Here is a 17,485-nt window from a genome sequence, read left to right as displayed (position 1 = left end):
GTAGGGTTGTGCAAGCACTGTGGACCAGGTGAGGGTAATTGGTGACTGGGCTGCTCACACAGTCCAACTCAGGTAATTGCACATGCACCATCTGAATGTTGGTGCACACTACACTTGCTTTAGTGGCCCAACTCACATTCACTGTGGCAGTAAGACTAGTAAGAGGTGAGCTACTGTGGTAATGTCAAACATTTGAAAAGCCATTTTTTTACAAAATGTGTTTCCAGCGGTGCTGTGTTCTTGTTTTTCTGATGCATGTTCCTAAACTTGTTCCAAGTGCCAAATCATATAGAAAATATTTCAAACATTTGTTACTCAATGACACATGGTGTTTGCGCCAAGCAGTACTTTCCTCTAGAACTCCAAAATTTGAAAACTATGTGAAATGATTTTTGTTGACTACAGTTCTGCTGCTTCATTGCTATATTTCTGCACTTATACCATCACAAATATAATGTAGTGCTTCAATATTAATGAAATTTGAAATCAAAAATATGTTGTTGGCATGTAGAACCAGTCAGTTCTCTGATTCCTAGAACATTCTTAGTAAATTATTTATTTTCTATTTTGTCTCATTATATTTTGCAGTGATGAGGTGGGTGACATAATTCTAGCTTATCAGAATACCTTCTCAATTTCTCAGGTACATGTAAGTTATGTGCAAAAAGAGATATGCTGTTTTTTTAATAAATACAAGATTTGGTACTTATAACATTTTATATTTTCACTCTTCATGTATCACCACTGCACTGACAAAACCCTTTATGCACACAGTTTTACAAAAGTGGGCATAGGTTAGACTTTTCTCTGGAACTATTCCTTAAAATTGTGCAATTGAGACTTTTACAGTTACTGCTCTAAGAAGCATTTGAACATCTCTGACTACATGTTTGTGTGTAAAATTTTGGGAGCTGAAATGACTTGATAAACTGAGAAAATTTGCTTCACACTGCCAAATTTTGTGTCTCGCATGGTGCTCTTTCCATTACCATGGCTACATTCTATAGAAAAGGCTGTAATGCCTATACATTTTTTGGGTGCTGCCTTATGAAGGTTAGCTTGGTTTCTACTTACATGCAGTGTGATTGACTCCAATTGAACAGCTGTGCTGGGAGAATCAGTATGGAATTAGATGAGCTGCTTCAGGTGGCTACTGTATCAGACCTGGGTTTGGTTCCTGTTGATACTATTGGTAGATGGGATTTCACAACACATGACCTGCATTCCAACAGGAAAGGAAAGGGTGAATTGGCCTGGATGATAGCAAAATCTTTAAGGGGGGAATTCAACATTGAATGAAATTAAACTTAATGAGAAGCTCAGACAGATAATAGGAAAGCTAAAATATCACAAGATTCTCAAAAATGTTAGTATATTGCATTATTTTCATAGAAGTAGAGTGAAAAATAATGTCAGTATATTGTATCAGAACATTAGGAAACTAAAAAGCAAAGTGGATGAGCTTCTCATTTAATTAGAAGATTTAGAACCTGAGGCTGGAATAGATGTACTATGCCTGTCTGAACATGATACAGGACAAGTAAACATAGATATTTATAAGTTTCCAGCACATGTAAGTAGAAACACCAAGGAGAGAGGAGGAGTTCTCATATATGTCACAATTTATAATAGAGTGAAAAGTTTAGAAACTAAAAAAAATTGTGTAGAGCAAGATATAGAAGTGTGTAACCAGTGACATCAAACTAAATAATGGTACTTTTCATAAATTTTGTTACATTCCATTCTGTATTTTCCATTGTTTGATTAATGGTACTTTTGTAATTGTTACTGTGTAGAGGATCCCATTCAGAAAATTTCAGCTATTTCTGAAAAACTTGGATTCTTTGTTGTGTTGTTTGTCATACAGAGGGAAGTAAATGATTGTTTGTGGGGATTTCAACATAGATTTTCTGAAAGCACCTGATAGAAAGAATGACCTTCAAGTATTACTTAGTTCCGCAATTTGACATAAATTATTGAGTTTTCTACCCAGGTAGTATAGGAAAACAGCACATTGATAGTTAATGTTTTTGTAGACCAAAATAAATTTCATCAAATAAAACTGATTTTTTTATCATTATGCAAAGGTAGTTACAGTATATGACATAGTTCTGTCCAGTAATGCAAAACAGTTCTCCAAAACAGCTTATTCAATTAATGGTCTAACAGTTGGAAACTTTAGGGAAAGCCTGCAACAGTTAGACTGGTACAGGGAACTTGATGCTAATTTAAAATGTAACCTATTTTCATGACACCTTGGTGAGTATATTTGAGAACAGATTCCCTAAGAAAACAGTGGAACACAATTGTAAGAAACCTTCTAAAAAGCTGTGGCTTACTAAAAGGAAAAAAAAATATATTGTAAACAGAAAAGGGAAGTGTATCTTATAGCTAAAAGGAGTAATGATCCAGAAACAGTCAAACATTATAAAAACTACTGCAATGTATTAAGAAAAGTTTTTAAAAAGTTTTTAAAAAGTTCGGGAGTAGTTGCATTATGTCTGAGATTAATACCTATGATAACAAAATTAAAACAATTTGGAATATTGTTAAAAGAGAAACAGGGTAACCAAGAGCACAGGAAGATTGTATTTCCATAAAACTCAATGAAAAGTTTGTTGATAAAAAGTCAGAAGTATAAAATATTTTTAATAATCATTTTTAAGTGTTGTAGAAAAAATGGGCTGCAGCTGTTTATTAGAAAATGCAAGGCTATGTGTGGAAGAGGAAATAATTATTCAACTTGATAAAATTGAAATTCAACCCACCACTTCTACTGAAATTAGGAAAGTAATAACTTCACTCAAAGGTAAAAGCTCGCAGGGAAATGATGGCATTGCCAACAGAGGGTTAAAGTCCTGTTCCCAACAGATGAGTAGGATTCTCAGTCACATATATAACAGCTCACTGAAACATAGCATTTTTTCCAGATAGACTGAAATATGCTATTGTTAAACCATTACATAAAAGTGGGGTAGGTCTGATGCTAACAACTATTGCCCAATCTCATTTCTGATACTTTTATCCAAAATTCTTGACAAAGTATTGTATTCAAGAGCATCTTCACATATTTGTAAAAAGAAGTACTAACAAAATTTCAGTATGGTTTTCAGAAATGCTTTTCAACAGAAAATGCTATATATGCTTTCACTGATCAAATATTAAATGCTCTAAATAACCAAACATCATCTATTGGGATTTTTTGTGCTCTCTCAAAGAACATAAAAATTTTCTAAATAAGATTAAGTATTGTTTTATGAGTCGGACAGTGCACAAATAGTTTAAGTCATATTTTACTGGAACAATGCTGAAGGTTGTACAGTTAGTCTGCAACTTTCAACAGAGTCCTGTAACTGGAGAAGTATCAAGAATGGTGGTGCCCCACAGGGTTCAGTCTTAGCCCCTCATTGTTCTTGTTATATATTAATGACTTGCCACTCTATATTCATGAAGAGTCAAAGCTAGTTCTTTTTGCTGATGATACAAGTATAGCAAACACACACAGCAAGCAAGAATAAGCTAAGGAAATTGTAAACAATGTATTTCAGAAAATTATTAAGTGGTTCTCTGCAAAAGGACTCTCACTAAATTTTGAGAAAACACAGTACATACAGTTCTGCACAGCAAACAGCACAACACCATTCATAAATATAAACTACAAACAGAAGTCTGTTGCTAAGGATGAATATCCCACCCAGGATCACCTTGCACACATTTATTTAAGGAACTAGGGATATTCACTCTACCTTCACAATACATATAATCATTTATGAAACTTGTTATTGATAACCCACCCCAATTCAAAATAATAGCAAAGTGAATAGCTACAACACTAGAAGAAATCATGATCAACACTAGTCTGGGTTAGATCTGTCTTTGGCGAAAAAAGGGGTGGATTATGCTGCCACAAAAGTCTTTCGCCATTTACCAGATAGCATTAAAAGTCTGATAGGTTTAAAAACAAATTAAAAGACTATATTTTGTAAAGAAATTTTATGTTAAACTGAGACATTCCACTTCCTTGTGAAGTGTCAAACTCATGATCCATGGAGCAAGTGTTAATGCAATGTAATGTAATGATGATTGTCTGAAAATAAATGCACGAGTGCTTCTCCAGTCATACAACCGAATACGTTAGCAATGGAAAATATATACTGACACTATCATTTTATACTTAAGCAAAATGGGACCAATGACAGTAGCAGTCTGGTCCTTCAAACCCACAAACCAACCTTAAGCAAAATGATATGAAAATATGGAAAACCAAAACATGACTATGCAGAATACAATAAATAATTCTTTTTAGAGTTTTTTGTTTGCTATTAGGTATTATATTGGTAATTTTTGTCTGCTGAGATTCACTGGATTAATCCTCAGAGTGTGTAGTACACCCATGAAGAAGGTCGCTTACAAAATCTTTATTCGGCCAATACACCACTCTCGTTTCTCAGTCAGTGGGACCAGGTAAGGCTGACAGAGGAAATACATATTATCTGAGGAAGAGTAGCATATTCCATTAGAGGTTTGTTTAGTAAGCATGGAAGCATCAAGGTGATGCTCATCCTCTAAGTGATGTATTGTGCATCATATTGTAGTTTACTGTTAAAATTCTGGGAACTCGTGTTCCTAGAAAAGTGCGACCAGGTAAGGCTGACAGAGGAAATAGAGATTATCTGAGGAAGAGTAGCATATTCCATTAGAGGTTTGTAGAGTAAGCATGGAAGCATCAAGGTTATGCTCATCCTCTAAGTGATGTATTGTGCATCATATTGTAGTTTACTGTTAAAATTTTGGGAACTCGTGTTCCTAGAAAAGTCATACAACATATTACATCCTCTTAAATGTATGTGTATCCACAGAAGATGTTATTTTTTATATGTTCCATTCACAACTGCATCAGGAATGGGAGGAAGCAACAATGTTGTAAGTACAGTTTAACTGGAAACAACAGAAATTGTTGATGGTCGACTGCTTCTACGTCACTGACCAATTTTGTAGCAGAAACCATCAGTGTACCCACATATCAGTATCATACAATGTAGGTCTCCATAACATCTGATTTCCACAACCATTTAGCACTGTAACACAATCTTTGTGAGTAAGATTTGAAACTGTTTCCAGTTGGCTATTAACAATTTCTGTTGCTTCCTGTTAAACTGTATTTTATTGGTGTCTAAACTTTTTCTGGTTGCTGGCAAGTCATTGAAGACTTGTGTTTCTAATGGGTATCTTTCTGGCCTATAACAAGTGATTTTAAATCTTTCTATAGTCCATTCCTGTGCTTAGTATTAATTTGATTCCATGAACTAAGCTGTTCATTTGAAAAATAAATATACTATTTATGACAAATTTCATATTATCTTACAATATTGATGATGTCATGGCTCAAATACTAATCTCTCTTTTTAACACTTTGCACAATTTCAGAAGGAAAATTAAATTTTTTTTAAAAAACAGTTAAACTCATAACATATTAATTCAAGTGAACTCTTGATGTTGCTACATCCTAACGGTCACATACTCAGAGCTTACAAGATCACAGACATGTAGAATTTCTTGATTATAAATTGTTTCAAAATTGTAGACTGTAAAATTTTATCTATGACTTTGAGCAAATCCTTACACAGGGGTGTAGGTGTCATTTGAATTACCTTTCTCTGTTATGGGACTGTTGATCATCATCAAAGCCTTTCTTGTACCAAATGTCTGTATTATCCTCCAGCAGAACCCTGACATCTGCAACTGTAATGTCACCTGCTTTACACGCTACCTGGTGGGAACAAGAATAAAGAGAAGGCTCCAATAATTGTTGCAAAACATATGAGTCTGCACAGTGAATTTCTTAAAGGTATATATTTTTCTTTCTGTTTCTTAATGACTCCATCCTACTGATGGCTCAAATGGCTCTGAGCACCATGGGACTTAACTTCTCAGGTCATCTGTCCCCTATAACTTAGAACTACTTAAACCTAACTAACCTAAGGACATCATACACATCCATGCTCAAGGCAGGATTCGAACCTGCTTCCGTAGAAGTCGCACGGTTCCAGACTGTAGCACCTAGAACCGCTCGGCCACTCCGGCCGGCCATCCTACTGATGCATTTGGCTCATGTATGAACTGAAAGAGTGAAAAATACATTCCATTGTTGAGTGGGCACTGTTTACTTGCACCACAAAGTGAGATTTATCCAATATTACTTGATTAGCATTGCTGCCTTTAGCTCACAGGGTCCCAGGTTCAACAGCTGGCTGGGTTGAATGGGTTGAAGATTTTCTTCACTTGAGGCAAGGTGTTTGTGTTGTGCTAATCATTTCATATCATCTTCATCAATGTGCAAATTGCCAAAGTGGCATAAAATAGAAAGACTTGCACCAGGTGGCAAAACAGCCACAAATGAGTTCTTCTGGCCTATAATGCCATACAGTCATTTTATTTTTATCATTCTCCCTTCATCTTTGTGTCAGGTAACATACTTCCTCACTATAAGTATACCATCATGATATGCAAGTAGTATTTCTTTTCACCCAAATTCAGTTCCTTAAGTGCATCGCAAATGCCACATTCATGTCGCCAGGGCTCGAATATGAATATCTGTGTACTGACCAATATTTCAGTTTTGTGTGAAATTTAATGTCCTAAATTACATTTCAACATACATTAAAACAGTTTATCTGTCTCAGGGACAGGATATTACAGAGATCAGTTCAAACTACTTTAAAACATAGTATGAATTCAATAACTTTTTCTTCATCTTTGGGTCCATCTGTACTTCTGTCAGTTCTAATTTAGCCCTGTTGTAGGAGCTACACCTATACCACCCACTGTGTTATAATTGTAATCTTTTGTCTAAATGCTAGAAAGTATTCTTTTTATATCTGTTGTTGAAACAGTGAAAGTATTTGTATGGAGTGTAGCCATGTATGGAAGTGAAAAATGGATGATAAATAGTTTGGACAAGAAGAGAATAGAAGCTTTAAAATGTGGTGTTACAGAAGAATGCTGAAGATTAGATGGGTAGATCACATAACTAATGAGAAAGTATTAAATAGGATTGGGGAGAAGTTTGTGGCACAACTTGACCAAAAGAAGGGATCGGTTGGTAGGACATGTTCTGAGGCATCAAGGGATCACCAATTTAGTATTGGAAGGCAGTGTGGAGGGTAAAAATCGTAGAGGGAGACCAAGCAATGAATACACTAAGCAGATTCAGAAGGATGTAGGTTGCAGTAGGTACTGGGAGATGAAGAAGCTTGCACAGGATAGAGTAGCATGGAGAGCTGCATCAAACCAGTCTCAGGACTGAAGACCACAACAACAACAATATTATATTTTGTTCATGTTTCAGTTCTTGTTAAGATTCACTTGTTGAATTACCTGCATCTTGTGCACATCAGTATGTATACATTACATATTTTCTATTGATTTGTCATTGAAAATATGTTAAAATATTTGCCTTATTCCATTCTTTCAATATGTGGTACTTTTAATGAATAACTCTCAGATTTTCAGTCAAGTGGCAGTGTTGAGGTACCACAACATTTCAACATGTGTCATATTCTTTGTGTTCTGCTGAAGTGATGAGCACTGCAACATCTTGGTGAGTGTCATACTCAATATCTTCTGGCAAAATGCTGAGATACTCTGAATAGAAGATGAGTATGGCATTTGTTGAAGTGTCAAGCTATATCAACATTACCCTCCAGTTGGAAACCCGACAGCTTTTCATCAGCAGTATACAAATGCAAAGTCTACAATCACACATGTGGTATTTTTGTTTTTACTGTCGTGGTTTTCAGGCTCAAAGGTCTCCTTGCATTTCAAAGATATGTACCAAGAAAAGCTGAGGGTTCTGACTTAAAAAATTGAGTGTTTCATATATACAGCTACAAAGGACTCTAATTAAAGCAAGGCTTTTAAATAAAGGTTTATATGTTTACTGTTCTTTGTACCAGTTCCTTTATGGAATACACTCTCAGCATATTCTTTTCTGATCCCAGAAGATTATTCCGTATCTGACAACTGATGTGAAATATATTTTATCTACCGTCTTTTAACTTCAATTACATTGTTTAAAAGCATAAATAAAACTGTTTACCTTTTTCTACCATAACATCAACATGATTTGTCCACATCAAAATTTTATTTGCAACACCAAGAAGTTTAGACAGGTCATAGTTATGAGATCTGTGTCTTCATACTTTATGTCTGACGTGTGTTCTGTAGTTTTGCTAGTCATGAAATGTACAATCTTAGTGTTACTTAAGTTTAATTCAAGATTGTTACCTTTAATACAAGCATAAAGTTCATTAAGTGATAGTTTGACTTGACTGAGTATTTGTTCCTTGGTTCCACCACAAACCAAAGTTACTGAATTATCTGATCAGTTTGCAGAACTAATCTCTGCTTTCTACATTTTAAGTAAGAGAATAGTCAGCCCAGTGATTTTCCCAGGAAACAATAGATAGCCAGTTTGCAATGGTAAAGCCGGTTGTGGTGGCCGTGCGGTTCTAGGCCCTCCAGTCCGGAGCCGCGCTGCTGCTACGGTCGCAGGTTCGAATCCTGCCTTGGGCATGGGTGTGTGTGATGTCCTTAGGTTAGTTAGGTTTAAGTAGTTCTAAGTTCTAGGGGACTGATGACCACAGCAGTCGAATCCCATAGTGCTCAGAGCCATTTTAACCATTTTTTTGCAATGGTGATAAAGATAATGTAAATAACTACAGATCCATCACAATTTCCTCCTGCATCTCTAAAGTATTATAAAAAGTTATCTATGACAAACTTACAACATTTATAAATAAAAAACAGCTATTTATGAGTGCATCAATTCCATCTTAAACCTGATGGATATAAAACAGGAATGAATAGGAGTATTTATTGACTTGTCAAAAGCTTTTGTCATGTTGTTGTAATGGTCTTCAGTCCTGAGACTGGTTTGATGCAGCTCTCCATGCTACTCTATCCTGTGCAAGCTTCTTCATCTCCCAGTACCTACTGCACCCTCCATCTCTTGGTCTCCCTCTACAATTTTTACCCTACACGCTGCCCTCCAGTACTAAATTGGTGATCCCTCGATGCCTCAGAACATGTCCTACCAACCGATCCTTTCCTCTAGTCAAGTTGTGCCACAAACTCCTCTTCTCCCCAATTCCATTCAATACCTCCTCATTAGTTATGTGATCTACCCATTTAATCTTCAGCATTCTTCTGCAGCACCACATTTCGAAAGCTTCTATTCTCTTCTTGTCTAAACTATTTAACATCCATGTTTCACTTCCATACATGGCTACACTCCATACAAATACTGTCAGAGACAACTTCCTGTCACTTAAATTAATACTCGATGTTAACAAATTTCTCTTCTTCAGAAACGCTTTCCTTGCCATTACCAGTCTACATTTTATATCCTCTCTACTTCGACCATCATCAGTTATTTTGCTCCCCAAATAGGAAAACTCCTTTACTACTTTAAGTGTCTCATTTCCTAATCTAATTCACTCGGCATCACCTGACTTAATTTGACTACATTCCATTATCCTTGTTTTGCTTTTGTTGATGTTCATCTTATACCTCCTTTCAAGACACTGCCCATTCCGTTCAACTGCTCTTCCAAGTCCTTTTCTGTCTCTGACAGAATTACAATGTCATCGGCGAACCTCAAAGTTTTTATTTCTTCTCCATGGATTTTAATTCCTACTCTGATTTTTAATTTGTTTCCTTTACTGCTTGCTCAATATACAGATTGAATAGCACTGCTTCCCTTTCATGTCCCTCGACTCTTATAACTGCCATCTGGTTTCTGTACAAATTGTAAATAGCCTTTCGCTCCCTGTATTTTACCCCTGCCACCTTCAGAATTTGAAAGAGAGTATTCCAGTCTACATTGTCAAAAGCTTTCTCTAACTCTACAAATGCTACAAATGTAGGTTTGCCTTTCCTTAATCTTTCTTTTAAGATAAGTTGTAGGGTCAGTATTGCCTCACGTGTTCCCACATTTTTACAGAATCCAAACTGCTCTTCCCCGAAGTTGGCTTCTACCAGTTTTTTCATTCATCTGTAAAGAATTGGCATTAGTATTTTGCAGCTGTGACTTATTAAACTGATAGTTCGGTAATTTTCACATCTGTCAACACCTGCTTTCTTTGGGATTGGAATTATTATAGTCTTCTTGAAGTCTGAGGTAATTTCGCCTGTCTCATACATCTTGCTCACCAGATGGTAGAGTTTTGTCAGGACTGTCTCTCCCAAGCTGTCAGTAGTTCTAATGGAATGTTGTCTACTCCTGGGGCCTTGTTTCGACTTAGGTCTTTCAGTGCTCTGTAAAAACTCTTCATGCAGTATCATATCTCTCATTTCATCTTCATCTACGTCCTCTTCCATTTCCATAATATTGTCCTCAAGAACATTGCTCCTGTATAGACCCTCCATCTACTCCTTCGACCTTTCTGCTTTCCCTTCTTTCCTGCCACCAAACTTCACTAATTCCCACTATATCGAACTTTATCATAAAATTCTGCTATCAAACTTGAAAGATATGGTATTTGAGGTCTGTCCAATAAATGGATCAGTTCCTTCCTGACTAATCGTAAGCAGACAGTATGCATCAAGCACAAAAATATTGAACAAAAAACTGTATCCAAATACTTATCTGACTCTAAACGAAATTAAATGTGGTATACCCCAAGGATCAGTAATAGGACCCCTTCTGTTCTTTCTCTAGATAAATGATCTAAACTTGAATGTTGATGCACATAAAAAAAATCATATTTGCAGATGACACCACAATTCTATTAAAAGGAGACAACAATGAACAGTTGCAGCAGACAGTGAATGTGGTCACGAAACAACTTAGCAGCTGGGCACAGAATAAACAGTTTTTAGTTTAAAAAAAATCACCATTGCACTAAAATTTCACAATGCACCTAACAAGGGCATGTTTATCCCATCAGTCTCTATCAATGAGGTATCAATTGGTAAAGGTACTGAAACCAAATTCTTAGGACTTTGGCTGCACCTCAACATCAGATGAAATAAGCATATTGAATATCGCAATGCAGAACTGAGCAAAACATGTCACCTTCTTTGCTCATTAAAATTATGCTGTTGTGAGAAAACAATAATAAATGCATATCATGCCTACTTTCATTCTCGTCTTAGTTATGGGGTCACGTTCTGGGGAATTTCTAAAACAGCTAATAGCACTTGTAAACTACAAAAATGGGCCATTAGAATCATGTTTAGGTGGAAGCCTAGAGACTCTTGTAAACCTCTGTTTAAGAAATCTGGTATTCCTCCTTTACCCTGTGTATACATTATGGAAACCCCTTTTATTCTTTAAAACAAATGTAATAGGTAAGGACGGCAGACTGAAAAAATAAATAAATAAATAAAAAAGGTGATATACGTGATCAGTTTACCAGACAAAACAGAAACTTACATATACCTCAAATCAACACAGCTCTGTGCCAAAACGGTAATTTTCACATGGGAATTAAGCTTTATAACAAATTTCCTGAAAACATAAAATCTATTACCAAGGTCAATACCTTTGGAAAATCTCTAAAGTCATATTTACAGCATCACTCTTTTTACTCAATTGAAGAATATTTAAATTTATGAACTGTGTTACATAAATACTTAAGTACAAAGTGTATTATTGTAACCTTAAATATGTATGTGTAGAAATTAATTTCAGCTGTTTATTTATAACTTGACTTGTCCAATGTCTTATGCTATACGCTGCTTTGTAGACAACAGGACCAATAAATACAAGAACAACAACAAGTAATTTCTGGTTCACCATACATCTAAGACTTCTGTGAGGTTACAAAATGCACCTATTACTTGGATCTTGTCATTAAGACACTTACTTACTTTTGTGACAGTGAATTAATGGCTGGTATTTTAGTGAGGCCATTTCTGACTCTATATTTGTTAGCTAGAATAATTTTTGTTTTCATTGTTTTCTCTTGAGCCATGAGCCATGGCAATGGCTGCTTATCGATTCTTCCCTGCCTACCATAGTCGTAAGTGTCTATTGTGCCACATTTCCCTCTGTGTATTGATTCTCCTTGTGAAGCAACATCTCTGGTGGTGCATCGAGGAGGCAGTGGCAGAATGCACAGGAAGCCAGTAGGTTGAGGGCAAGTGAACAGCTGGGTACGAAGGACCAGGATGACCAGTGGCCTGGGCTACCAGTGGTAGCTATATTTCTCAGATGCTTGTTTTGGTCATGGCCTTAGTGTTTCTTGCCTGCTAAAAATTTATGGGGACATGGAATCACATTGTATGAATTCTATTCATCATCACGTCCATTGCTTTGTGACTCGGGTGATTCAAAACTGTGTGTGACTGGATATTTAATGCTGCACTGACAATGTTCAAATTGGCTTCACCTTTTGCACCTTTCATCCACAGCGGTCGTACAATGAGAGCTTCTGGCTTTGCCTGGTCTTGGTGGCTTCCTGATTAGCTGACCTTAATGTGATTACTGATTGAGCCCCCTTTTTTTATTTATTGGCATTTCTTTTATTAATTGTGTCTTTGTGCCTTTCAGTTCCTCTCTGAAGATGGTTTTCCACATTATTTATTGCACTTGTAATTTGGCTGCTGAAGTCCAACTAAGTGGCTGAAGGCAGTTATTTAAATAATGTTGTGTGTGTGTGTTTTGTGTGTGTGTGTGTGTGTGTGTGTGTGTGTGTGTGTGTGTGTGTGTGTGTGTGTGTGTTGTCTTCAGTCCTGAGACTGGTTTGATGCAGCTCTCCATGCTACTCTATCCTGTGCAAGCTTCTTCACCTCCCAGTACCTACTGCAACCTACATCCTTCTGAATCTGCTTAGTGTATTCATGTCTTGGTCTCCATCTACGATTTTTACCCTCTACGCTGCCCTCCAATGCTAAATTTATGATCCCTTGATGCCTCGAAACATGTCCTGTTATGTATCCTTTTATTGTATTGGCCATTACTTTGAAAGTTGCCCTGTTTTATTCAAATGCTGGTGGCCACCTTTTTTAAAATAAGAGTGTTGTTTATTGAAGTTTAGCCCTTTAGTATTCTTTAACCATTTTTTTGGTGTAGCTGCGACAGAATTTTCTTATGGATAGCTAAGTGAAATTCTGATTGAACTGAAATGTTTAATTAGCCATACAAACACCTGAGTCTAAAGTCAGTTAAATTTACTAGTTGTATTTTCTGCTGCTGTTTATTTTAGCAGTTGCCCTTTTATTTTTTTATTTGTGGGGGGGGGGGGGGGGGGTGGATTTAAACCTTGTATGAAAATTGTGATATAGTTTTACTTGCTTAAAGTGTTGTGTAAGCAGCTAAAGGGCATGAGAACCTGTTTAGTTCCAGTTCCGTAGAGGTAAGCACATTCCTTCCTGCATGATTGTAATATATGCGAACAAATGGTTAGGTGGCCTGGCAGTTGTCAACTGCAAATGTTGCTGAGCCTCTGATTGTAGTTGTGACTAGCCCATTGATTAAAGCTTGAAGTTGCCTTTAATTGTCATATTCTCTTTTCTTCAATAGACATCTTTGTTATGAGAATTAAAGATAATTTGCTACTCTTTGGTATGTTCTTGTATGGGCTTTATTTATAATTGTTAAACTGCTTCTTTGGCCCTCACTTACTTAGTGCCTTTTATTAACAGCATTAATTTGCCTCAGCTTGTGGCCAGCTTCTCTATACATCACGGGCATGGGGACCTGTTGATGTTATGTGCCACTGTGTTGTTTGTTAGCTTGTCTTATGGTGTGGAGGATTGGCCTAAGCACAGTAATTCAAGCCCCTGGATCTTGTCTCCCCTGCAGAAAGTACAGGATCTATCATTACCCATCCACCTGACTATGAATGGTACATCTAGGTGCCCTGTACAGAGAGGATGGGAACCAGGGAGGACTCAGGATCTTGTACCAATTCGTCACCAATGAGTTTGAGGTGCTGTCATTCACTGAAACTGAATCTGAAACATTGGGACTCACTTCATCTTTTGTGGGGAAAATTGTTTCGTCCAGTGTCAGGAGGAGGCAAACGCAAAAGAGTATGGTGTATTAATCATTGGCAGTTCATACTTACTGTGAATGATGGTACCCCTTAGGGAAATGGCAACAAGGGACAGGAAAGGACACATGTTGCAGTCAGTATGTATGCCTGGGGATCTCATTCAGTGTGCTGAAGAGGCTTTTCCGGCAGCCATTGAGGGAACAGATTGCAACCAGTTGCAGATTGTGGTGCACATTGGAACAAATTATATCTGTTATCTGGGCCCCAAGGTCATTCTTGGGTCATTCCAGCAACTGGCACAGAAGGTTGGCAGGACCAGTCTTGGACAGGAATTTCAATGAAGTTCGTAATTTGCAGCATTGTTCCCACACCTAATTGTGGCCAGTTGTGGGAGTAATTTGTCAACAATCTCCTTTGTAGATTGACTGCCCCAGTATTCTATCAACAAATTGAACTCTACCACCCACTTTACCCACAAGTGAGCCTATGTGATCATTACATTTCACACCCATACAAAGTGTTACACTTAGGTATTTGTACGAGTTGGCTGATTCCAACAGTCACTCTTTGAGACTATAGTCATAGGATACTATGTTTTTCTGTTTTTTGTTTTGTGAAGTGCACAGTTTTACATTTTTGAACATTTACAGCAAGTTGCTAATCTTTGCAACTCTTTGAAATCTTACCAAGATCTGACTGAATATTTATGCAGCTTCTTTTAGATAGTACTTCATTATAGACAACTGCATCATCTATAAAAAGCCTGAGGTTACTATTAATATTGCATATAAGGTCATTAATATACAATATGAACAGCAAGCATCCCAGCACATTTTTCTGGGGACTCCTGAAGTTACTTCTACATCTAATGGTGACTCTCCTTCCAAGATAATGTGCTGCGTCCTCCCTACCAAAAAGTTCTCATACAGCCACAAATTTCACTTCATACCCCATATGGTCATACTTTTGACAGTAAGCATAGGTTCGGTACTCAATCAAATGCCTTCTGGAAATCAAGAAATACTGCATCTACCTGGTTGCCTTCATTCAAAGCTTTCAATATGTCATGTGAGAAAAGACTGAGTTGGGATTCACATGATTGATATTTTTTGACTCTATGGTGGTTGGCATGGATGAGGTCATTCTGTTTGAGATACCTCATTATGTTTGAGTTCAAAATATGCTCTAAGAATCTGCAACAAAATGATGTCAAGGATATGGAACAGTAGTTTTGTGGATCATTTCTACTACTCTCCTTGTAGATGGGTGTGACGTGTGCTTGTTTTCAAGAAATGGGAACAGTTTTATATTTGAAGGATCTATGATGGATTATAGTTAAAAGATGAGCTAACTCAGCCAAAAATTCAGTATAGAACCTGATAGGAATTTCTCTGGGCACTGGAGCTTTGTCAGTTTTAATGATTTCAGCTGTTTCTCAACTCCACTGACACTAATATTTATGTCAGTCATCTTTTCAGTGGTATGAGGATTAAATTGGGGCAATTCTCCTGGTTTTTCTTTGTAAAAGAACATTTGAAAACAGAGTTCAGCATTTGCTTCGCTATCAGAAAATTTCAGTTCCTGTTTCATTTGCTAGGGACTGTACACTAACTTTAATGCCTTTATGTATGACCAGAATTTCTTTGGGTTTTGTGAAAGATCATTTGACAATAGTTTGCAACAGAAGTCACAGAAGGCTTCACACATTGCTCTCTAGACAGTGAAATGTGTTTCAATCAACATCTCTCTAACCCTAAAGGCTATGCTTTGTTTTACATTATTTTGCAGTAATCTCTGTTTCTTTAGACACCTCTGCTGATTGTATATCATTGAGTGGAGTGGGGGAGGGGGGGGGGGAGGGGGCAAGGGTGAGAGGTCATTCCCATTATGAGCTGTTCTACTGGATGCATATCTGTCCAGCGCATGGTCAATTATTCTTTTAAATTTGAGCCATAGTTCCTCTGCACGCTCCTGTCCTGTACTAAAAGTTTCAAATTCCTCATTGATATATGACACTACTGATTTTTTATCTGGTTCACTGAACATATGAATCTTTTCCTTTTTAAAGTTATCCTTTGCACTTTGGTAATTATTGTTGCCACAACCACATCACGGTCAACAATACCAGTTTCGATGTGGACATCCTGAAAGAGGTCAGGTCTGTTTCTTGCCATCACAGCCAATATATTTCCATCATGAGTGGGGTTCTGAACTGTCTGCTCTAGATAGTTTTCAGAGAAGGCATTCAGTAATGCTTCATAGGATATCTTTTCACCCCCACCACTAACAAAACTGCAATTTTTCCAGTTGATTGTTGGATGGGTACGGTCTCCTCTAATGATTACAGTATGATTGAGGAACTAACATACAAGTGAACAGGCTTTCTATGAAGTGTATGGTCATATCAGGAGATGAGTCTTTTGGGTGATAGAAGAATCCAATTATCATTTATTGCCTACCCGTGATGCTGAATCTTGCCAAAACAATCTCACATGCAGCTTCAATTTCTATCTCGGTGGATCTGAGTTTCTTATATACTGTAACAAATATGCCACCTCCATTTCCCATTTGCCTACCGTTTATATGTACACTTAAATTTTCTCCAAAATCTCATTCCTATCAATTTCAGGTTTCAATTAGCTTTCTGTGCCTAGAATTATGCGAGTTCCACTGCTTTTCAGGAGTGCTTCAAACTCTGGCACTTTGTTGTGAATGCTATGGTACTTAATCATTATGATTTTAATACTCTTATACACTTCTTTCAATCTTACACTGATACCTCTGAGTTTGCAGTAGCTATTGTTATCTGGGTTAGACAGAGTACCATCAGACCTAAAAAACCCTTGTGTGCACCCCACGCAGAGTTGGCTAAACAAGTAGCAGCCTCTGATGTGTAGTGCACACCTGACCGATTTAAAGGAACCGTATAATTCTCAATCCTACTGCGAAAGTGCTGGAAGTCACAGCCTATCCTGCCACAGAACCTTCGGAGACTCTGGTTCAGTTCTTTCAGCCGACTCAGAACTAAAGAGCCATGATCAGTTCTGGAGACAATGCTGCAAATTGTGAGATTCCTTGAAATTTCAAGTGCAATACTGGTCTTCTCAGCCTTCACTGCCAGTTACTGAAATGACCCAAGTATGACCTGATAGCCCAGATGACAGGCATCATTTGTTCCAACATGCAACATAATCTGCAGTTGATTGGATTCTGTTCCTTCAATGGCTGCCAGAATAGCCTCTTCAGCATGATGAATGAGGTGCCTGGGCATACACATTGAGTGCACCTGGTATTCTATCCTGTCTCTTGCTGCCGTTTCCCTAAGGGGTACCATAATACTTAAAATTTACAGTTAAATGCAAAGCATGATCAAACTAAACAAGTACAGTAAGCCAAGATATATACAGACATTTATGTTCTGCCTGTAACCAAACCATACCATAACATATGATACCGTACTTACAGCTTCTTCTTGAAGCAAA

Source organism: Schistocerca gregaria, chromosome 3, assembly GCF_023897955.1.
Source record: "Schistocerca gregaria isolate iqSchGreg1 chromosome 3, iqSchGreg1.2, whole genome shotgun sequence".
In the NCBI taxonomy this organism is placed as follows: Eukaryota; Metazoa; Arthropoda; class Insecta; order Orthoptera; family Acrididae; genus Schistocerca; species Schistocerca gregaria.
This window is presented reverse-complemented; position numbering follows the sequence as displayed.